The sequence below is a fragment of the Spermophilus citellus genome (genome assembly GCF_964194105.1).
Source record: "Spermophilus citellus genome assembly, chromosome: 15".
Taxonomy (NCBI): domain Eukaryota; kingdom Metazoa; phylum Chordata; class Mammalia; order Rodentia; family Sciuridae; genus Spermophilus; species Spermophilus citellus.
In genome coordinates this window covers 79,761,120-79,785,309 of record NC_138195.1, presented here as the reverse complement: position 1 = coordinate 79,785,309, position 24,190 = coordinate 79,761,120, and positions in this window count along the sequence as shown.

The following is a 24,190-nucleotide window of genomic DNA, read 5'->3' as shown; positions in this document are numbered from 1 at the left end:
TACGAAATAGCGAACTGGGAACTAAAACCAGAGATTGTGTCAGACCAGAGACAAGCCAGTTCCACCTCTCCCTTCGGACACTCCGGCAAGGAGCCAGGGGCCCACCATAGCAGAGAGGGGAAGTCACCAAAGTTCGGCCAAAGAGATTCCTTCCCAGCGGAATCTACTTTAGCATGTGTGTGACTCCCACCCACACCAGATACAAACAACTGGGAAACTTCAAAATTTCTCCATGGGCGTGACCGTAAGGGCCAAAGGACTCTCGACCCCCAACTCCCCCTACTGCCAGTGATGAGGGCGTGACTGTAGGGGCATAGGGAAGCAGAGAAGACTCCCCACCCCCAAATCTCCCAACCGCGAACTGAGAGGGTGTGACGGTAGGGGCGGAGGGAAACAGAGGACACTCCAGACCCCCCAAATCCTCCTACCGTCAGCAGTGTGGTTGTGACTGTAGGGGCTGAGGGAAGTAGAGGGGATCCTCGACCCCCAACTCCTATTACCACCAGCAGCGACACCAATGGTCTTAGCTGCCAGATTCCGAAGGTGTGCCCACCAAAGGGGTCCGGAAAAATTAAACAATTGACTCCCAGACCACAGCTCCACAGCACTGGGGCTTAGATGAATGACAGCAAGAGTGCTCAGTAGTTAGGGAAATAGAGCACTCGGTGGGGCTGAAAGTGTAACCAAATCCTTGGGGAACTGCCTCCGGTGAGCAGGACCTGGCTGGCTGGCAGGAGGAAGGGGAGGAGGGGCCGTAGAAGTGAAACGGCTCTGGACCAACAGGATTGAGAGACTCCCAGGAACCGCCTTACAGGGATTGTTGTTGACATATTGAGGGCAAAACTCAGTCCGGAGGGCACAGCTTTGCCTACGGGAAGAGAAGAAAATGGATCTCTAAGACCTAATTTTATTTCCTATTTCATTTTAATTTTTTCTCTCCCTTTTCCCTCTCTCTCTCCCCTTCCAAGTTTTACTGATCTTTCCATTTTCCTCTATGCTATCTATCTCCCTCTCCTTCTTTCTTTTCAAGAGCACCTACCTTCCCCTTCCCCCCAACTTTCATCCCAAGCATTACGTCCTCCATTTCGCGTAACTGTCTAAATACAAATAGGTGTGCACCCTCCCCCCATGCCTGCAAGGTAGCCGGACCTGCAACCCACCAGCAGGTCAGGCCCAGCAACCTGGGAGTGGCAGAGCTGCCCCACGCGCCTGCAAGGTAGGCGCACCTGCTACCAACCAGCAAAACAGGCCCAGCGGCCTGCTGATGTGGTAGGCACAGTGCCCCAATTGGAGGAGGAGCAGAGCCCCTGCCCGCGCCTGCGCGGGAGACTTTGCAACTATACAAGAGTAATACAAATATATAGGGGGAAAATTCAATAACACAACAGTCTCAGTAAGCAGAAAGAAACGCGAACAGTATGAAGAGACAAGGAAAGAAAGGACCACAAGCAATGCAGGTCAACTCAACATTAGAAGAGGTAATATCTGCAGCAGATGGAATGTCAGATAAAGAATTCAGGAGATACATGCTTCAGATGATCTGGAGTCTCAAGGAAGACATTAGAGAGCAAAATCAGACAATGAAAGATCTCTTCAACAATGAAATACATAAACAAATCCAGGAAGCAAAAGATCAACTATACAGGGAGATAGAGGTTATAAAAAACAAACAAACAGAAATCCTATAAAGGCAGGAAGCAATAAACCAACTTAAAAACTCAATTGAGAATACTACCAGCAGAGTAGAACACTTAGAAGATAGAACATCAGACAATGAAGACAAAGTATTTCAACTTGAAAAGAACATAGACAGCTCAGCAAGACTGTTAAGAAACCATGAGCAGAACATCCAAGAAATATGGGATAACATTAAAAGACCAAACTTAAGAGTCATTGGGATACAGGAAGGCACAGAGCTCCAAACCAAAGGAATGAGCAATCTATTCAATGAAATAATTCGAGAAAACTTCCCAGACTTGAAGAATGAGACAGAATCCCAAATCCTAGAAGCCTACAGGACGCCGAATGTGCATAATCATAAGAGATCCACACCTAGATACATTATAATGAAGATGCCCAACATACAGAATAAGGAGAGAATTTTAAAAGCTACAAGAGAAAGGAAGCAGATTACATTTAGGGGTAAACCAATCAGGATAACAGCTGATCTCTCAACACAGACTTTGAAAGCTAGAAGATCCTGGAATAACATATTTCAAACACTGAAAGAAAATGGGTTCCAACCAAGAATTGTGTATCCAGCAAAATTAAGCTTCAAGATGGAAGATGAAATTAAAACCTTCCACGATAAACAAAAGTTAAAAGAATTTGCAGCTAGAAAACCATCTCTCCAAAAAATCCTTGGCAAAACATTACAGGAAGAGGAAATGGAAAATAACAATGAAAACCAACAGTGGGAGGTAGGACAGTAAAGGGGGGAAAATAATCAAAGAGGAAAACAAACCATATTCAGTAACATAAAAAAACAAATATGGCTGGAAGGATAACCCATATCTCAATAATAACCCTAAATGTTAATGGCTTAAACTCACCAATTAAGAGACACAGGCTAGTAGAATGGATCACAAAACATGACCCAACAATATGCTGCCTACAGGAGACGCATTTGATAGGAAAAGACATACATAGACTGAAGGTGAAAGGTTGGGAAAAATCATATAACTCATATGGACTTCGGAAACAAGCAGGAGTGTCCATACTCATATCAAGTAAAATAGATTTCAAGCCAAAGTTAATCAAAAGGGATAAAGAGGGACACTACATACTGCTCAAGGGAACCATACACCAACAAGACATAAAAATCATAAATATATATGCCCCAAACAATGGTGCAGCTATGTTCATCAAACAAACTCTTCTCAAGTTCAAGAGTCTAATAGACCACCATACAATAATCATGGGGGACTTCAACACACCTCTCTCACCACTGGACAGATCTTCCAATCAAAAGTTGAATAAGGAAACTATAGAACTCAATAACACAATTAACAACCTAGACTTAATTAACATATATAGAATATACCACCCAACATCAAGCAGTTACACTTTTTTCTCAGAAGCACATTGATCCTTCTCAAAAATAGATCATATATTATGTCACAGGGCAACACTTAGACAATATAAAGGAGTAGAGATAATACCATGCATCTTATCTGACCATAATGGAATGAAACTGAAAATCAACGATAAAAGAAGGAAGGAAAAATCATGCATCACTTGGAGAATGAACAATAGGTTACTGAATGATCAATGGGTTATAGAAGACATTAAGGAGGAAATTAAAAAATTCTTAGAGATAAATGAAAACACAGACGCAACATATCGGAATCTATGGGACACATTGAAAGCAGTTCTAAGAGGAAAATTCATTGCATGGAGTTCATTCCTTAAAAAAAGAAAAAACCAACAAATAAATCATCTCATACTTCATCTCAAAATCCTAGAAAAAGAAGAGCAAAATAACAGCAAAAGAATTAGAAGGGAAGGGGCTGGGGATGTGGCTCAAGCGGTAGCGTGCTCGCCTGGCATGCGTGCGGCCCGGGTTCGATCCTCAGCACCACATACCAACAAAGACATTGTGTCCGCCGAGAACTAAAAAAATAAAATAAAATATTAAAAAAAAGAAGTAGAAGGCAAGAAATAATTAAAATCAGAGCTGAAATTAATGAAATTGAAACAAAAGAAACAATTGAAAAAATTGATAAAACTAGAAGTTGGTTCTTTGAAAAAATAAATAAGATCGACAGACCCTTAGCCATGCTAATGAAGAGAAGAAGAGAGAGAACTCAAATTACTAGCATACAGGATGAAAAAGGCAATATCACAATAGACACTTCAGAAATACAGAAGATAATCAGAAATTATTTTGAATCCTTATACTCCAATAAAATAGAAGATAGTGAAGGCATCAATAAATTTCTTAAGTCATATGATCTGCCCAGATTGAGACAGGAGGATATAGACAACCTAAACAGACCAATATCAATTGAGGAAATAGAAGAAACCATCAAAAGACTACCAACTAAGAAAAGCCCAGGACCGGATGGGTATACAGCAGAGTTTTACAAAACCTTTAAAGAGGAACTAATACCAATACTTTTCAAGCTATTTCAGGAAATAGAAAAAGAGGGAGAACTTCCAAATTCATTCTATGAGGCCAACATCACCCTGATTCCTAAACCAGACAAAGACACTTCAAAGAAAGAAAACTACAGACCAATATCTCTAATGAACCTAGACGCAAAAATCCTCAATAAAATTCTGGCGAATCGGATACAAAATCATATCAAAAAAATTGTACACCATGATCAAGGATTCATCCCTGGGATGCAAGGCTGGTTCAATATACGGAAATCAATAAATGTTATTCACCACATCAATAGACTTAAAAATAAGAACCATATGATCATCTCAATAGATGCGGAAAAAGCATTTGACAAAGTACAGCATCCCTTTTTGTTCAAAACTCTCGAAAAAATAGGGATAACAGGAACATACCTCAACATTGTAAAAGCAATCTACGCTAAGCCCCAGGCTAGCATCATTCTGAATGGAGAAAAATTGAAGGCATTCCCTCTAAAATCTGGAACAAGACAGGGATGCCCTCTCTCACCATTTCTGTTCAACATTGTTCTCGAAACACTGGCCAGAGCAATTAGACAGACGAAAGAAATTAAAGGCATAAAAATAGGAAAAGAAGAACTTAAATTATCACTATTTGCAGATGACATGATTCTATACCTAGCAGACCCAAAAGGGTCTACAAAGAAACTATTAGAGCTAATAAATGAATTCAGCAAAGTGGCAGGATATAAAATCAACACGCATAAATCAAAGGCATTCCTGTATATCAGCGACAAACCCTCTGAAATGGAAATGAGGACAACCACTCCATTCACAATATCTTCAAAAATAATAAAATACTTGGGAATCAACCTAACAAAAGAGGTAATAGACTTATACAATGAAAACTACAGAACCCTAAAGAGAGAAATTGAAGAAGATCTTAGAAGATGGAAAAATATACCCTGTTCATGGATAGGCAGAACTAACATCATCAAAATGGCGATATTACCAAAAGTTCTCTGTAGATTTAATGCAATGCCAATCAAAATCCCAACGGCATTTCTTGTAGAAATAGAGAAAGCAATCATGAAATTCATATGGAAAAATAAAAGACCCAGAATAGCAAAAACAATGCTAAGCAGGAAGTGTGAATCAGGTGGTATAGCGATACCAGACTTCAAACTATACTACAGAGCAATAGTAACAAAAACAGCATGGTATTGGTACCAAAACAGGCGGGTGGACCAATGGTACAGAATAGGGGACACAGAAACCAACCCACAAAACTACAACTTTCTTATATTTGATAAAGGGGCTAAAAGCATGCAATGGAGGAAGGATAGCATCTTCAACAAATGGTGCTGGGAAAACTGGAAATCCATATGCAACAAAATGAAACTGAATCCCTTTCTCTCGCCATGCACAAAAGTTAACTCAAAATGGATCAAGGAGCTTGATATCAAACCAGAGACAAGGCATCTGATAGAAGAAAAAGTTGGCTACGACCTACATACTGTGGGGTCGGGCTCCAAATTCCTCAATAGGACACCCATAGCACAAGAATTAATATCTAGAATCAACAAATGGGACTTGCTCAAACTAAAAAGTTTTTTCTCAGCAAAAGAAACAACAATAAGAGAGGTAAATAGGGAGCCTACATCATGGGAACAAATTTTTACTCCTCACACTTCAGATAGAGCCCTGATATCCAGAGTATATAAAGAACTCAAAAAATTAGACAATAAGATAACAAATAACCCAATCAACAAATGGGCCAAGGACCTAAACAGACACTTCTCAGAGGAGGACATACAATCAATCAACAAGTACATGAAAAAATGCTCACCATCGCTAGCAGTCAGAGAAATGCAAATCAAAACCACCCTAAGATATCATCTCACTCCAGTAAGATTGGCAGCCACTATGAAGTCAAACAACAACAAGTGCTGGCGAGGATGTGGGGAAAAGGGTACACTTGTACATTGTTGGTGGGACTGCAAATTGGTGCAACCAATTTGGAAAGCAGTATGGAGATTTCTTGGAAAGCTGGGAATGGAACCACCATTTGATCCAGCTATTCCCCTTCTGGGTCTATTCCCTAAAGACCTAAAAACAGCATGCTACAGGGACACTGCTACATCGATGTTCATAGCAGTACAATTCACAATAGCAAGACTGTGGAAGCAACCTAGATGCCCTTCAATAGATGAATGGATAAAAAAATGTGGCATTTATACACAATGGAGTATTACTCTGCATTAAAAAATGACAAAATTATAGAATTTGGAGGGAAATGGATGGCATTAGAGCAGATTATGCTAAGTGAAGCTAGCCAATCCCTAAAAAACAAATGCCAAATGTCTTCTTTGATATAAGGAGAGTAACTAAGAACAGAGTAGGGAAGAAGAGCATGAGAAGATGACTAACATTAAACAGGGATGAGAGGTGGGAGGGACAGGTAGAGAGAAGGGAAATTGCTTGGAAATGGAAGGAGACCCTTAGGGTTATACAAAATTACATACAAGAGGAAGTGAGGGGAAAGGGGAAAATAATACAAGGGGGAGAAATAAATTACAGTAGAGGGGGTAGAGAGAGAAGAGGGGAGGGGAGGAGAGGGGGGATAGTAGAGGATAGGAAAGGTAGCAGAATACAACAGACATGAATATGTCAATATGTAAATCAGTGGAAGTGTAACTGATGTGACTCTGCAATCTGTATATGGGGTAAAAATGGGAGTTCATAACCCACTTGAATCAAAGTGTGAAATATGATATATCAAGAACTATGTAATGTTTTGAACAACCAATAAAAAAATTAAAAAAATATTAAAAAAAGAAAGAAAGAAAATGTATACAAAGTGGAGGGGGGGAAATCAAATTATCACTGTATACTGATGATAAAAGTCTTATATATGCAAAGACTTAAAGATTCTGCCAAAAATAACTATGAAAAATGATACTCAAATTTATTCAAGTTGCAGGATACAAAATAAACATACAAAAATCAGTAGTACTTAAAATACACCAGTCATGAACTTATTGAGAAAGAAATAAAAGCAATCCAATTCATAACAGCTACAAGAAAATAAAATACCTAGAAATAAATTTGACCAAGAAAGTGAAATACCTCTACAATGGAATTACAAAACCCTGATGAAAACAACTTAAAAACCATACCCAAATATGGAAAGACTTTTATGCATTGGAAGAAATAATATTGTTAAAATGTTCATAGTCCCCAAAGTGATGTACAGTTTCAAGGCAATCCCCATCAAATACCAATGACATTCTTCACAGAACTAGAAAAGGTAATCCTATAATTTATATGAATTAAAAGACCCCAAGCAGCCAAAGCAATCCTGAACAAACAGAACAAAGTTAGAGACATCGAATTACCTAATTTCAAGACATGCTACAGAAATGTAGCAGGTAAAAGTGCATAGGACTGGCATAAAAAAGACATGTAGACTAATAGAATAAAACAGAAATACCAGAAATAAACCAATGCATTTACAACCATCTGTATCTTGTCAAAGGCACCAAAAACATACATTGGGAAAAACAATAGCCTCTTTAATGGATGTGGCTAGGAAAATAGGATATCTATATGTAGAAGATTGAACCATGACCTCTGTGTCTCACCCTATACAAAAATCAACTCAAAATGGATCAAAGATCTAAATATAAGACTTGAAAACTATGAAACTACAAATGGAAAATATACAGAAAACACTTCAGAATATTAGTATACACAAAGATTTTTTTGGATAAGATCCTAAAAGATAGGTAACAAAAGTAAAAATAGACAAAGGTACATTAAACTAAAAAACTTCTGCACAGTAAAGGAAACAATCACAGAGTGAAGAGAATGGAAATAAGAAATTGCAAACTATTAATTTGACAAAGGATTAATATCCAAAATAACAAACTCAAAAAATTCAATAGTAACAGCAAGATACCCCCAAAATAACCCAATTAAAATGGGCAAATGATGTGAACATACATTTCTCAGAAGAAATACAAATGGCTAAAAAATATTTGAAAAAATGCTCAATATCATTAGTCATCAGGGAAATGCAAATCAAGCCACAATGAGGTGCCATCTCATTCTGGTTAGAATGGCTATTACTGAAAAGACAATAACAAATTCTGGGGAGGATGTGGAGAAAAGGGAACTGTTATACACTGTTGGAAGAAATGTAAATTAAAAGAGTCTTTATGGTTGAGTTTTCTCTCAAAATAGATCTAACATGTGAGCCTACTTCCTGGTATCTCTAAAGAAATAAAATTAGCATAACATAGAGATGTCTGAACTCTCGTATTTATTGTTGCACTAGTCACAAAAGCCAGAATATGGACTCAACACAGGTGCCTGTCAAGGGGTGAATGGATAAAGAACATGTAGTACATATGCACAATGGAATATTATTCAGCCATAACAAAGAATGAAATCCTGTCATTTGTAGCAAAAATGATGACCTAGAGGATAGTGTGTTAAATGAAATAAGTCAATCACAGAAAACCAATTCCCCGTGCTCTCTCATAAATGGAAGTTGAAACAAGTTTATGTGGATATATAATAGTAGTTGAGAGGTTGAGAAGGATTGGGAGGATGTAGAGGGAGATTGGGTAACATGTACCAATACATAGTTAAATAGAAGGAGAAGGAAATAATGTTTCACAGTGTGACAATAACTTATTAACATGTTTTATGAAGGACTAGAAGAAAGGAGCTTGAAGGCTCTAAACATGAAGAAATGATAAGATGAAAATGCTAATTACCATGATTTGATCAGTACATGCTACACACATGTAATGAAATATTATATACCATAAATGGAATGATTGCATGTTAATCAAAAACAAAATGAAATCAAGTATTGCAGGCTAATGATACTAAGAGCTAAAAATGTCATGTTCTCTGATTAACATCTAACATTATACAACTACTTTCACAGCCACCTGTAAAGTCTTGTCATTATTGTCATTGTCATTTTAACACCTGATGCAGAATAGCATCTTAATAAATGTCAGTTGTTGTTATAACTACATTTTATTTATCAGATGTGATTGGCTGAAGATATAGTAAAAATTTCTCAAGTGATCTTAGGTAAGATCCACTCTCTTAATGATGATAGATATAGATATATAGATACATATAGATATAGATTTTTTTTGGTTATCCCATAAACCTTTCATCTATGGGATTAGAATTCCAGGAATTGACGGCTTTCTTTTCAATGCCCCCAAAGAGCAGGCATAAAAATGGAAATCTGTTCTGCTACTTTGCCTGGAGCTGTATTTGCTCTCTTGCTTCCTGGAAATTTCTTGACCAATTAAATAACTTGGCATTCAATCATGCAAGCAAGAGAACCCTGAGTTGTCATTATATTCTTCTGGAAACCTCTTCTGAGCATTCCACTCAACCTTTTTCACGTTGCAGCATCTTCTTTCCCCATAGTGGCTCCCCTGGAGGAAGAATGGTGGCTCCCCTGGAGGAAGAATGGTAATTGAGATTCTGTCTTCTATTGTTTAAACTCGAGATAAAGGGGTGTATGTGTGGCCCTAACATCCTTAGGGGTCTCCAGGAAATCAGAATCCAATGATGAATGTTGATCAGCACAATAAATCATCTATTATATTCACATAGCTTGCTACATTTGTGTCACTTGTGTGAAATATGTCTAACAAAGAAGTTTTAGAATGGGAAATAAAAGACTAGAAGATAGCATTAGCTTCCAGTGGGCTGCATGACCCTGAGTTGACCTTTTCTTTCACGGAAACTCAATTTTTATATCTCAGAAATGGGGGTGGCAATGGTAACTTCTGATTCTGTCCTGGCTTGTGACCCTTGAAATTCCATAAATGCTTTAATCTCTTTAGAAACTTAGGATTCTAGTCATTGCTGTTTTTCTTGATTCAATGGTCTGTCCATCATGATTTTTTGGATGGGTTTTTCCAGTGCCTCCTGGTTGTCAATAAATGTGTGTTGAGTTGAACTGAACTGAAGCAAAATTATATGACTCATCAGGATTCAACCTGTCTTTGGTCTACTTCAATCATTTCTTGAAAGTCATTTTAACCCATGAGCATTTCTTTCTCTTTCAGAGATCCTTCCCCCCCATTAGGTGCTAGAAGAAATGCTTTTGTGGTCTGATGAAAGATGATGCTCACTTTGTCTTTGGGGGCTCCATTTACTGGTGTTTTTATTTCCTTTTCTTTTTTCCTGCACTGTCTCTTATTTTTTTCTTCCAGAGACTAAGATAAAGTAACGGAAGTTTATATTTTCATGCTATCTATTTTGTAGCTCTTGCCTTAAGCCAGCTCAAAGATACTTCATGACAATTCTTTTGAAAGTTCAGTCTTTAGCATCAAGTGGACCTGGTGTGAAATCCCATCTCTGCCATATTTTTTCCTTTGAAATATTAAGCAACTGACTCAACCTCTCAGCAACTAATAATTCTTTCATCAAAGAGCTGTTCTTAAAAGTAAATAGGCACCAGACAAAATCCATAGCAACATGTAAGTGGTCAACAAATAGTAGTTTCTTCAGAAAATTTTGTTGGGAAAAATTAAGGGCATTTGACTGAATTGGTACTATAGCTCTTGAGGGGTTAATTAGGACACAAAGATTAAATGATTGTATGTTTTAAGATCCAAATTTCTTCACTCATTTATTTCTATTTTAGAAAAAAGTATATTTTACTTTTTAAAGAAACGCGCTTTGGAAAATCCATGTATCATTAGTGGTAACTCTGAAAACTTCACATTGGAGTTCCCTTTAACTACACACATGTTTAAAATTTGAATAGAAGGGGCTATCATCTGCAATAATGTGTTTAGAGATTTGATCAAAACCCAAGTATTTTGAAACCTAATGCAACTCATACCTAGATTTGCTGATTTATTTTTAGCTCGAAAAAGTCCAGTTATTTAATCTCTTAATCAAACTGCTTGAAGTTTCCATTTCTAAATAAATGAAATGATAATAAATAATGAGCCAAAAAATAAAATGTACCCATTTAAGGGGAACAGTGGAAATTTGATGGAAAACAAATGTAAGTTGGAGTAATATGGAAATATCACTTGTCTCCTTTGATTTTTCAGCTCCAAGTAAATGAACCACTGAAGTAGGAGCCAAAAAACGTGCCCTTGGTCAAGTTCTTCAGCTTTGAGTTCTTCATCCATGGTAAGTAGACTACATTCATCCAGGGATTTAATAAGCCCTGGGGAATTTAAATCTATCAGCCTGAGACTGCCTATGCCGGCACAGATTTTCCTCCCATGGACCATCTTATTTTATTTCATGCTGCCATTATTTCTTCCTTACATGGTCTGAGAACATGTAACACTGGATAATATGTGGAGTAATTGATTATGGCTGATTGAATTATCTAGCAGGTGACCAGGAAAAGCCTAGTGTGGGTCAGGCCAAGCATGATTTTCACTCTAAAGATGATTGCAGGGTTGCAGGCTAACAAGTGGAATTTTAATAAGGAGAGCACAGCAGGTCACAGACTTCAAATAATGACTGTTAACAAGAACAACCAGAATCTCAGTGCAGTGGGAAGAGCACAAAATAGCAATCTCAAGGATTGGGTTTTGATCTGAGCTATGCCATTAATTTGGTCTATGGCTCTGAATATTGTATCTTTCTGTTTGTTCCCAAGTGTCCCCCCCCCCGCCCATTTTGAAAATGGATGGCCAGAGGAAAGAAAGACTAGGACATCTCTCAGATTTCTAAGTGTTTTCTACCAATTTATCTTTCTTCTCTCCTATTTCTTCTTCTTTTTTTTTTTAAAAAAAACTTTCTTTAGTTGTTAATAGACCTTTATTTTATTCATTTATTGAACCCAGTGCCTCACACATGCTAGGCAAATGCTCTACCACTGAGCCATAACCCCAGCCCCCCCCCCATTTCTTATTAAGGGAAAGAATCATGCAGCAGCCTAAGAGAGTCAGTGAGGGTGAGATTAAGATTCTTCAAAGGATGGGCTGATAAGAAGGGGGAATTTGGGGCTGAGGTTGTGGCTCAGTGGTAGAGCACTTGCCTCGCATGTGCGAGACCCTGGGTTCAATCCTCAGCACCACATAAAGATGTGTTCAACTACAACTAAAAATAAACATTAAAAATGAAGAAGAAAGGGGAATTGTTCAAGTGTGTCTCACTAAGATAGAGAAGGAGTATTCTGACTTGTCTATTTTGATCCCAACCATGGCAAATAATCACTGACCTCAGAGATGTAGTAGAACAAATCAAATCTAACAAAGTTAATGCTTCACTAAGAGGAGTATAGCACATTCTATTCCATTTCATTCCAACTAACCAATGAATCCACTCACTAACTTATGCACTCAGTGGGTGCAATACTGTAGCTGGAAATGCAACATTCAATGACACATTTGTCCCTCAAAAGTCTTAATCTTTCCAAGACAAATGGGAATTTATTCATAAGACTCATATATTAAATTTTATCTGTTTATTAACATATAGAAAATGCATTTAAAACGACATGAATAATAAGAGTGTACACCTTGATGAATTTTTGTCAAGTGGAAATACTTGAAACTAGCATCTGATAACAAAGAAAACATTACTAAAACCCCATTTTTCTTCTCAGGCACTAAGCAGTCACTAAAATCCATTTATTATCCTAACTTCTATTATTAGAATTCGTTTTACTGTTCAGGAAGTTTATATGAACAGACTTATAGAGTATTGCTCTCTGTATCTGACATCTCTCTTTTATTATTATGCTTGTGAAATTCATCCATGCTCTTGCACATCATCTTTCTGTGGACATGTTAGGTGGATAACTTAAAGCAGAATTGATGGGTCACAAAGTTCAGCTTTAGTAGCTACTGACCAAACTCACTTCCTTTTTGCACTTTTAATGGTGTCTTCTTGGGAACAGAAGTTCTTAATTTTAATATAATTAATTAATATCTTTCCTTTAGCATTCATGCTATTTCTGTTCAGTTAAAATTTATTTTTGCCTAGCCTAAGATTATGACATTCATTCATGATATTTTAAAACTTTTTGTTTATATTTTCAATTTTGGGGGGGATTGACTTTTGTGTACTATGTCATGTGTGATAAGGATAAGATTTATTTTTCCTCAAGTGTGTACAATTGATCCATTTGAAAAGACCATTCTTCCCTTTAGTACACTGAAGTTTCATCTTTGTCATAAACTGAGTGAGCATATATGTGTTGGTCTGTTCCTAGGTTCATATTCTGAACTCTGTGTCTCTTTGTGCCAATGCTTTACTATATTAATTACTTTACTATACTATATTAATCACTATCACTTTACTACATACTTATTTGCTGGTACCATAATTCTTTCATCTTTGTTGTTCATTGTGATTTTCTTGACCCTTTTCTCTCCCTATAAATTATAAAATCAGCATTCATTTTGCATAAAGAGCAACAACCTGAGGCTTGCTTGAGATTGCATTGAATAAATAGTAGATCAATTTAAAGTGACTTCATAGTAAATCTTCTAATCTATGAACATGGTATATCTCACCATTTGGTTAGATAATCTTTAACTCAATATTTTAAAAATGTTTAATATAGGAGTCTTTCACATATTTTATTAAATTTATTCCTCTTTCTTTTGATGGCAAGATGAATACAATTTTATTTTTTGTTTGTTTCTAGTGTTTAGAAATTAATATTGTGAATCTAGGAACTTGTTAAATGTTATTAATTATAATATTTAATATAGATTATATTGATAGTCTGAAAAGGGCGATTTATGTTACTCAGGGAATTTGCAGAAGTAGTATAAAGTGATGATACTTCAAGAACATGTACTTAAATGGCTGGCAAATCTGACTTTAAGCTCTAGCTCTGCCATTTATCAATTGGGCAAGTCACTCAATTTTCTAATCTGAAAAGTAGAGATAACAGTAATTCCTACATCTTAGTTGTCCTGGGACTATAGTAAAATAATTGATGGAGAGTATTTAGCATAAAGACTCGCAGGCTGGGCTTAGGACTCAACTGATGTAACCCATTAGATATAATTATTAAAGGCCATTCAGCAGCTAATAGTTTTAAGAGCCTTTGCTCCCCATTGGCCATATTGCTTTCTTTAAGACATTTCTGATGGTCTGGAATCAGTCAAGAAGTAAAATGGCTTAGGTCATGAAAATTTTATACACATACATTTAAAAACAGGTCAAATGTGAGGGGGCAGGAAATCTATGCATTAGAGAACTATATCTTCCCTCCCTCTCTGCTTTTTGCCCTTCAAGTCTGTGGAAAGGAGAGCAAGATGGATTTTTTTTTAATTTGATTTCTCCTATCTCCTTAGGTATCAGTCCTCATCTTAACTTGATCCTATTTCCTGTAGTATAGGATTAAGATTTCTTGACTTTGAATTTCCTACTTATTTACATTGCAGCTATAAGAATCTTCATCAAAATAGAATTCTAGAGCTCGGTTCTCTTGTTTCTTAACTAATTCTGACATCCTTCAGTCTTACTCAACTGGACAGTATGATACATAAGATTAATAAGCAGGTCTGGAGTTTAGCATCAGAGTTAAATTGCTTCTCTTAACAATTCCAAGTTTGTCAGAAGTTCAGATCTAAAATGGGTATCAATTTGAGGATGCATTATGTATATACTGTGTCTGTGTCTGTGTGTGTGTGTTCATGCATGCTCACCCTGCTAGATCTACCTGTATTAATTTGAAAATCAACTGTGATGATGTCTTGTTATCACTCTCTTGGTTCAACTTCATTTAGAAAAGTCTAGTTCACTTATTTTTTTAGCATTTCCTTGGTGTTATGGAAGCATATCAAAGAACAAATCACTGTACTTACTCCCTGATATTTTTAAAAAAGGTTTTATAGATTTCTCTCAGTACTGATGCTGACACTATATAGGTATATAAAAGGAAATTTTACAGACCATATAGAAAGTGTCTGTAGTGAAAAGAAATAATAACCCAATCAGTTTTCTCTAGAATACCACTACCTTTATATAAAGAGATCATGGAGACTGTTACAAAGTTAACTCATTTTTTGTTGAGTTGTAACTGACCTGCACCAATTATCAAGAGACTTAGATATAGTACAAAGTTAATGCAGCTATAACTAAGATTTTTATTTTGATAGCATGTGTAACTAACTAGAACAAATTTAAAAAGATTTTGAAATCTAAGTAAGATAAGGGGGGTGTCATAAGTGAAATCTGCTAATGACCAGGCTGTCCTTTGGTTAAGAGAATAAGCAGATTTTTTTTTAAAAAAAAAGAGTGTTTATTGAGATATAATTTACATACCACATACTTTACCCATTTAGAATATACAAATATTTGGTTTTTACTACACTCATAAGTATGTGTATTCCTCATCATAATTTTAGAACCTTTATGTTATCCTAAAAGAAAACTGGGTATTCTTCAGCTATCATCCTCTGCTCCCACCTCCTCCTCTGCTGTAAGAAATCACTAATAGTTCTGTCTTCATAAATTTCTCCAGTCCAGACTTACACATGAGTGGAATAATATTATATGTGGATTTTGGTAACTGGCTTCAATCAAGTGGGGTAATGTTTTGAAGTTCTTCCAAGTTGTAGCATATGTTTCATTCCTTTTTATTACCAAATTATGACCCCTTGTACAGATATAACAGATTTTGTTTATCCATTCATCCTTCAATGGACATTTGAATTGGTTCTATCTCTGGATATAATGAATAATGCTGCTATAAACATTATGTACAAATTTTAGAGTTTTTTAAAATTTTTATTGATTGAATGTCTGGGGTGGAAATCCTGGGTGGTATGGTATCTTCATGCTTAATCATTTGAGGAGTTTTCAAACTGATTTTTCCAAATCAGCTGCACTATTTTACATTCCCAATAGGTTTATTCTTAAACAGATCTCAGAAATGGATTCTTTTTAAAACTTAAAAAAAACATATCCTCTAAATAGCTCTGAAATATATTTAGAATGAGCCAAACGTTGTTTAAATATTGTTTCTATAGGGAAAGATAAGCTGTGAGACAAAGGGTTGATACGTGAACTTCTGGAATACAACCTGTCTCTTAGCAGACTCCCTGAGAGTGGGATATGCTTACCACAACCCCCACCATAAAGAAAAAATGTGAGAAAAGTGTTTATGGTTTATATTGGATTGTTGCAGAACTAATGAATTAGGACATGAGCTTCCCAGTTCATATGGGCCTTGGGGACTTGGGGAGCTAACTTTTTTACTTTCAGAAAAATAAACTTTCGAGATGAACTGGGGAAACTTTGGGCAAAAATGTTAGCCCCATGCTAAGATTCTACATAAGCTCAACGTTTTTTGAACTATGTTTTGAAAGCATTATTTCTTTTGTGTGTGGAGGAATTAATTAAATTTAAAAAGTGTGCAGTGGAAAGAGGGTGTGATAGAGAACATTTCCAATGGGAGAGAAGATTACAGCTCCAATTGAGGGTACAACCCTTGCAAAAATCTATGCTCATTATATTTGACTGGGATGAGGTTAGTGTCTTATTTTTTTTTAGGACATATAGCAAAGAAATGCTTTGAGATCAAGGTATTTGCATTCTACTTATTTTCCTTCCTGTATTTTTTTTAAATCGTAATGGTTTGTCCTTGGATGTTTTCATGTCCTACAAGCTGATAAATTAATTTTTTTTCACCATCTCATATAATAAAAAAATTGGTTTCTCTCCTGATTCATGTTTGGGTTAGAGATGTAAATGTAGTAAATTATTCTAGAATTTTTTTTTCTCTTTTATGTGAAGAGTAAATTATTCTGCCAGTGAATGTCTCTTCAGTATTACTTAAGACTGATTAGAAGTGAAATGCAGCAGAGGAAGGTTGTACTCTCATTGGTATACAGTATTAAGTATAATTTCACTGTTCTCTAAAGCAATTGTTTCTGTCACATTTCTCCAAGAAGCATGTTGAAAAATGATGTTATAAAAAAGATGGAAGCCTTTTCAGATGTTTAATTTTGACTCTCTTCTATCTTCTAAAAAAAAATACATTTTAAAGGGAAAATTTCATTATCTAATACCTTTACATCACCCAGTACAGAAATTTGCATTTTTAGATAATGTTTTGCTGATACTAAACTTTTTTTTTTATTTAGTCAGATCCTGTAGGGCTGTGAAGGGTCCTGCAAGGGCAGTGGGAAAGTATATTTATTATCCTTGATGCTACCCAAAATCAGCAGGGAGATTTTGAGTCCTGGAAAATTGGCTGGCCTCCCCACAGACTTCCTACTAAGCTATCGTAAAGGGCCCATGCTCTGGGAAAGTCATGGACCAGAGGGTCAGATGCTAAGTGATGTTGAGACAATTGGAATACATTCACCTTCTTTGTAATAACACATACATTGAATGACCCTATTCAGGAAAAAGCTATTCTTTCATTCCCATGTGGTATTGTGTGTGTGTGTGTGTGTGTGTGTGTATACACACATATATTTCTGTACCAAATGTTAACTTCTTTTAGTGGGAAAAAGATAAAAGAATATAAAGAAGCTCACCCCTACCTCCATCTCCTGTGTGCACTTGTCCTAGACTCTGAGGTTTTAAGAAGTGCCTGAGCACACCAAGCAATAAGGCTCCTGGCCTTAGAAGAGTATATCTTTCAGTACATCTTTGGGAACTTTTATAAAATTATAAGTTGGTGATAATTATTGCTGAAATTCATTTAACTCATGATGTGAGTTAAACTCATGTCCATAATCTTACTTTTTCCCTTAAGAGATGCTTAAAATGTAAATGCTTTTGTTTATCCAAATTTATGAACTATGAAATACATGATCCAAGGGATGAGGAACCTTACGTAAGGTAGTAAATTACAGTGTGAGAATACAGACCTCAAAATTCATTTTCTCAATGATTCTGTCACACTGTTGTTACAAATAAATCAAATCCTATATTTCATGGCAAATGAAATATTGCCCAAAGACAGCAAAGTAGTTAAATAAGATAGGTTGGGACTAGATTTTTGACCCTCTAGACCTATGCCCTTTCAACTCCCAAATTACTTCTTGAATCTCTTGTTTGAAACCCACACTTAAAATGAAGAGAACCATGCCAAAACTTTGGAACCTTTTCTTGTTGAGCAATCAACTCTTATGTCTAAAAATATTCTTTGAGTTAATCAGTGGAAAGGTTTTGAGGACTCCATGGTAGAATTCTGGGAGAGATGAACCAACTCATTCCCAGCAAGAGTCCCAGAATCCGGTGATTACTTGCTCAAGAATCAAAAGGACTTTTGCCCCTTTACCCAGTTTTCCTAATGAAGCAACCTTACCACTCCACAGAGTGAGTGGTAAGGCTGTTCAAGCCAGTGCTTTCTCAGGAAGTGATCTGAGTCCAAGAAATTGGCTTGAAATAAAAGGAGACTTTCAATTTCCCTGCAGTTTTCAGACTTCTCAAAACAAGTGCCTTTCACTTTCTTGAGGTTCATCAGGCTGTCACAACTAAGCGATTATGGAAGAAGTAATGGTGATTAATCAGAACCTTTCTATTTTCAGTGACAGAAAACAATCTGTACTGGTTTATGTAAAATGGAGTTCATTTAGGTGACACCCTTAATGGTACAGCTCTTGAAGGCATGGTTTGACAAGTGGCTCCTACCATGACACCAAGAGCTGATTTCTTTCTGCCCTTTGCCTTTACCCTCTGCTTTGCCAGCTCTGTTCTCAGACAGATGCAGCCCTTCTAAGGTAAGATATGGGAGAAAGAGTCTGCTTTCCCAACAAACAGCTAAAACGAAATCCTGGAATTGAGTCTCATTGTCCTGTGTGCCCATAACCAGAACCAGTCATTATGACCAAGTTCCACCTTGTGAAAGACCATTGGCACCATGTAGCGAGGAAATAAGAGCACTTACTGCAGAAAAAAATTAGTCCTGGACTGGTATTGCCTGAGCTACTTTCACTGCTGAAAAGCTTCAGTTTAGTTAACTCACATCTTTAGGATTCATATTTGCTCACTGTGAAATAGGGGACTAGATTACATCTAAGGAATGTTCTAACTTGACAGTTTTCAATTTGTGTAATGTTTTGCCATTTGAAGGTCGAAGAGCTCTGATTGTCCGTGAAAAATTATCCAAGAAGGGTCAAGGCAGTATGTTTTATCATGGAACCATGTAAACTGAGAGGAGAGAGGGCACGGGGAGGGGACAGGTGAATCAGACTGAAAGAGATGCAAAATCTAAGAGGCCAATCTAGCTGAGCAAGACCAGATGTCTTTAAAAAGAAGAAGAAGAAGAAGAAGGAAGAAGAAAGGAAGAAGGAGAGGATGAGGAAGGATGAAAAGGAAGGAGAAGGGGAAAAAAGGAGGAGGAGGAGAAGAAAGAAAGAAGAAAGATAAGGAAGAAGAAAAAGAAGAAGAGAAGGAGGAATAATAATAATAACAATAGGTAAAAGAATCCCGGGCAATGCAGCTTAAATAGAAGAAATATTCACCGAAAAGAAAAATTCAGAATCCAGAGTGCAGTGGTGATTAAAATTGGTTAAAATAATTAAATGATTTTAAATGATTAAAACTTATATTAGCATGTGTCATTGTCATAAAGGGATTGCATCCCCCAAATGCTCAGACTTCATATTCAGCATGGAGCTTCCCCCACTTGTCTGGACATACATCATTAATCATGAATTAACCCATGCGGGGAAGGCAAGGCTTCTCGGTAACTTTTAATTGAATCCTGTCCTGTGTTTTATCACGATGGCCACTGCTTCTACAAGGCAATTTATTCCAGGACAACATGAAGTCTTTCTCTTCTCCTTTGCTTGGGAATATTTTATAGGTATGAACATGCAGCCACCCCTGACTTCATTTCACACCACACTTCATGTCACACCTTCTTCTAAAGGAGCTCTCCTCCCTTAATGGTATAGTTATCTATTGGCCTGAATCTTAAATGTCCCCTAAAGCCTCATGTGTTGAAGACTTGATCTTTAGTCTATGGCACTCCTGGAAGGGGAAGCCACCTTTAGGAGGTGGGGCCTGGCTGGAGGAAGTTGGGTCACTGATTGTGTGCCTTTGAAGGGTTTACTGGTATCCTGGACTGTCTGTCTGTCTGTCTGTCTGTCTCTCTCTCTCTCTCTCTCTCCCCCCCTCTTTCCCCCTCCCTCTCTCCCTCCCCCTCTTTCCTCTTTCTCTTCTATTCCCTCCCTCCCTCTCCCTCACCCCTGACTGCCTCTGCCTCTCTACTTCCTGGCTACCTTGCGGCTGTGTCCTCCCCTGAACTCCTGGCCTTGATGCTCACACAGGCCAAAACAATAGGGTCCGGTGACCATGGACCAAAGCCTCTGAAACCAGGGGCCAAAATAAACCTCTTACTTATTAGTGGTTTATCTCAGGTATTTCATTTCACAGCAATGGAAAACTAGCACATTTTCCTTCGCCCTTCTGGGTGTTTCTTTCAGTTCCTTTTATACATTTCTCTCCCTCTGCTTATTTTTTAATGTTGCAGTTCTTCAGGCGGCTACACCAGACCCACTTCCCTTCCCGCTTTTCCAACTGTGCCCATCTAACGACATCTCCTCCACTGTTTTTGATCATCTTTCATTTTCTGGAGACTCTGACAGCTCCATTTTTTTAACCTAGTCAAAGCTCTTCCCTGAATTCTCTGTCTGCTTATTTCTTCTGTCTACTTGAATGTTTGTCACGGCTTAGAACTCCAGGTATCCAGAATTCCACTAAGTTGACTTCCCCTCCCCTCTTCCTCACCACACCAACCTGCTGATCTTCATCAGGGCTTTCTTATCTAGGTAAATGTCACCATCACCTAGTTGCCCAAGTGGAAAACCTGGAGGTCCTTGTTCCTGCTTCTCCCTCTACCATGTCCAGTCAGTACCAAGCTTCATGACTTCCACCTGCTCGCTCTCACAGTTGTGCTCGTCTGCCTTCTGATGACCAAGACGCTAATGCAAAGCCAGCACCTTGGCTCACCTTGTCCCGTCCCAGACCTATCATCTCGCTGTTTTCACTCCTCCCAATCATTCTTGTTCCTTGTCCCATAAAGAGCTTTCCCTGATGCTGGAAGGAATGTAGGCTCTTTCTTGCCCCTGTTTAAAAACCATCAGTGAGGGCTTGCTGTTGTTAGTATAGAGGTTAATACTCTTCAACGTGGTTTACCCCCCACTACCTCACTTTTGTGCTTCCCAACACTTTCCTGTTCTCATTACCAGCTTCAGACATTTGAGAGAGGGGAAACATTTTATAAAAAATGGAAATCTCAAAACAAGCAAGTGCCCAATTTAAACACACCGGAGGGGTTGAGGAAATGTTGTACATTTTTCAATGAAAGTTAATAATAGCACATTGTAAAATCATATTCTAATCAAACTTTGTTAAGAGGTAGTATTTTAAGGGCTATTTCCCTCAGGCAATGAGATGATGGCAAGTTATCCTTGTGGACTTGACAATGGTTCTCAAATTTTAGGGTGTGAAAGAATTAACCAGGAAGCTTCTAAAAAATTCAAACCTTCTAGTATCCGGCTCTAGAAATTGTCATTCAATAGGTTTTAGGTGGAGTGTAGGGTTTTGCTTTTTCATAAGTCCCCAAACTGGTTCTTATGTAAGAGATCCAAAGATTAGTTTCAGACAGTGTCCAAGGGGCCCAATGTTGACCTGCTGTTTTTATGGGTGCCCTCTCCAACAGCTCCAGGATCACTGAAAAATCAGCTTTTCTCTTTTTTTTTGTGTGTGTGTGTGTGTGTGAATATGTCCATGTGTTCTATTAGACAGGCTACATTTTTTAAAATTGCTTTTTTTGTTTTGTTTTGTTTTAAATTAAATTATTTATTTATTCTAACCTGTTATACATGATGGCACAATGCAATTTATTTCATATTACACATATAGAACACAATTTTTCATGTCACTGATTGTACACAAAGTATTTTCAGACCATTCGTGTCTTCATCCATGTATTTGTGTCTTCATCCATGTACCTAGGGTAACGATGTCTAACTCTTCCACCATCTTTTCTACTCCCCTCTCCCCTCTCTTTCACTCCCACCCCTTTGCCCTATCTAAAGTTCCTTCATTCCTCCCATGCTCCCCTCACCCCATGGCCATTATGAGCATCCTCATATCAATGAAAACATTTGGCCTTTGGTTTTTGAGGATTGGCTTGCTTCACTTAGCATCATATTCTCCAATTTCATCCATTTACCTGAAAATGCCATGATTTTATTCTCTTTTAATGCTGAGTAATATTCCATTGTGTATATATATCAAAGTTCCCCTATCCATTTATCTACTGAAGGGCATCTAGGTTGGATCCACTATTTAGCTATTGTGAATTGTGCTGCTATAAACATTGATGTGGCTGTGTCCCTGTAGTATGCTGTTTTTAAGTCCTTTGGGTATAGTCCAAGGAGAGGAATAATTGGGTCAAATAGTGGTTCCATTCCCAGTTTTCCAAGAAATCTCCATGCCGCTTTCCATACTGGCTGCACCAATTTGCAGTCCCACCAACAATGTATGAGTGTGCCTTTTTTCCCACATCCTTACCAATAGTTATTGTTGTTTGTATTCTTGATAGCTGCCATTCTGACTGGAGTGAGATGAAATGTTAGTTTGATTTGCATTTCTCTAAGTGCTAGAGATGTTGAACATTTTTTCATATGTTTTTTAATTGATTATATATCCTCTTCTGAAAAATATCTATTCAGTTCCTTGGCCTATTTATTGATTGGGTTATTCTTTTTTTTTGGTGTTAAAGTTTTTGAGTGCTTTATATATACTAGAGATTAGTGCTCTATCTGATGTGTTTGTGATTTGCTTCCATTCTGTAGTCTCTCTGTTCACCTCAATGATTGTTTATTTTGATGAGAAGAAGCTTTTTAGTTTGAATCCATCCATTTATTGATTCTTGGTTTTAATTCTTGTGCTATAGGAGTCTTATTAAGAAAGTTGGGGCCTAATGCAACATGGTGGAGATTTGGGCCTACTTTTTCTTCCATTAGGCTCAAAGTCTCTGGTTTAATTCCTAGTTCCAAAAGCTAAACAAAGAAACTATAGACCTCAATATCAATAACAGACTTAACTGACATATATAGAGTATATTATCCATCAATGAGCGAATACACTTTCTTCTCAGCAACACATGGATCTTTCTCTAAAATAGGCCATATATTATGCCACAAAGCAAATCTTAGTAAATACAAAAGAGTAGAGATATTATCCTGCATTTTATCAGACCACAATGGATTGAAATTAGAAATCAATGACAAAATAAAAAATAAAAGCTAATTCAACACCTGGAGACTACATAATTTGTTATTGAATGAACAATGGTTGCAAAAGATATCAAGGAGGAGATTAAAAAATTCTAAGAGGTAAATGAGAACACTGATACAACATATCGAAACCTCTGGAACACTATGAAGACAGTTCTAAGAGGAAAGCTCATTGCATGGAGTTCATTCCTTCAAAGAAGAAAAAGTCAACAAATAAATGACCTAACATTATATCTCAAAGCCCTAGAAAAAGAAGAGCAAATCAACTCCCAAAGCAGTAGGAGATAGGAAACAATTAAAATCAGAGCTTAAATGAATGAAATTGAGACAAAATAAACAATTGAAAAAATTAACAAAAAAGTTGGTTCTTTGAAAAAATAAATAAAATTGATAAACCATTAGCCATTTAACAAAGAAAAGGAGAAAGAAAACTCAAATTACTAACATCAACGATGAAAAAAAATTACAACAGACACTACAGAAATATAGAAGATAATTAGAAATTATTTTGAAAATTTGTATGCCAATAAAATAGAAAATATCAAAGGAATTGACAAATTTCTAGAGGCATATGATATGCCCAAACTAAATCAGGATAATATACACAATTTAAACAGATCAATTTCAAATAAGGAAATAGAGAACACCATCAGAAGCCTACCAACCAAAAAAAGCCCAGACACAAGACCTTTAAAGAAGAACTAACACCAATACCTCTCAAACTATTTCATGAAATAGAAAAAGAGGGAGCACTTCCAAACACATTCTATGAGGCCAATATCACCCTGATTCCAAAACCAGACAAAGACACATCAAAGAAAGAAAACTTCAGACCAATATCTCTAATGAATATAGATGTA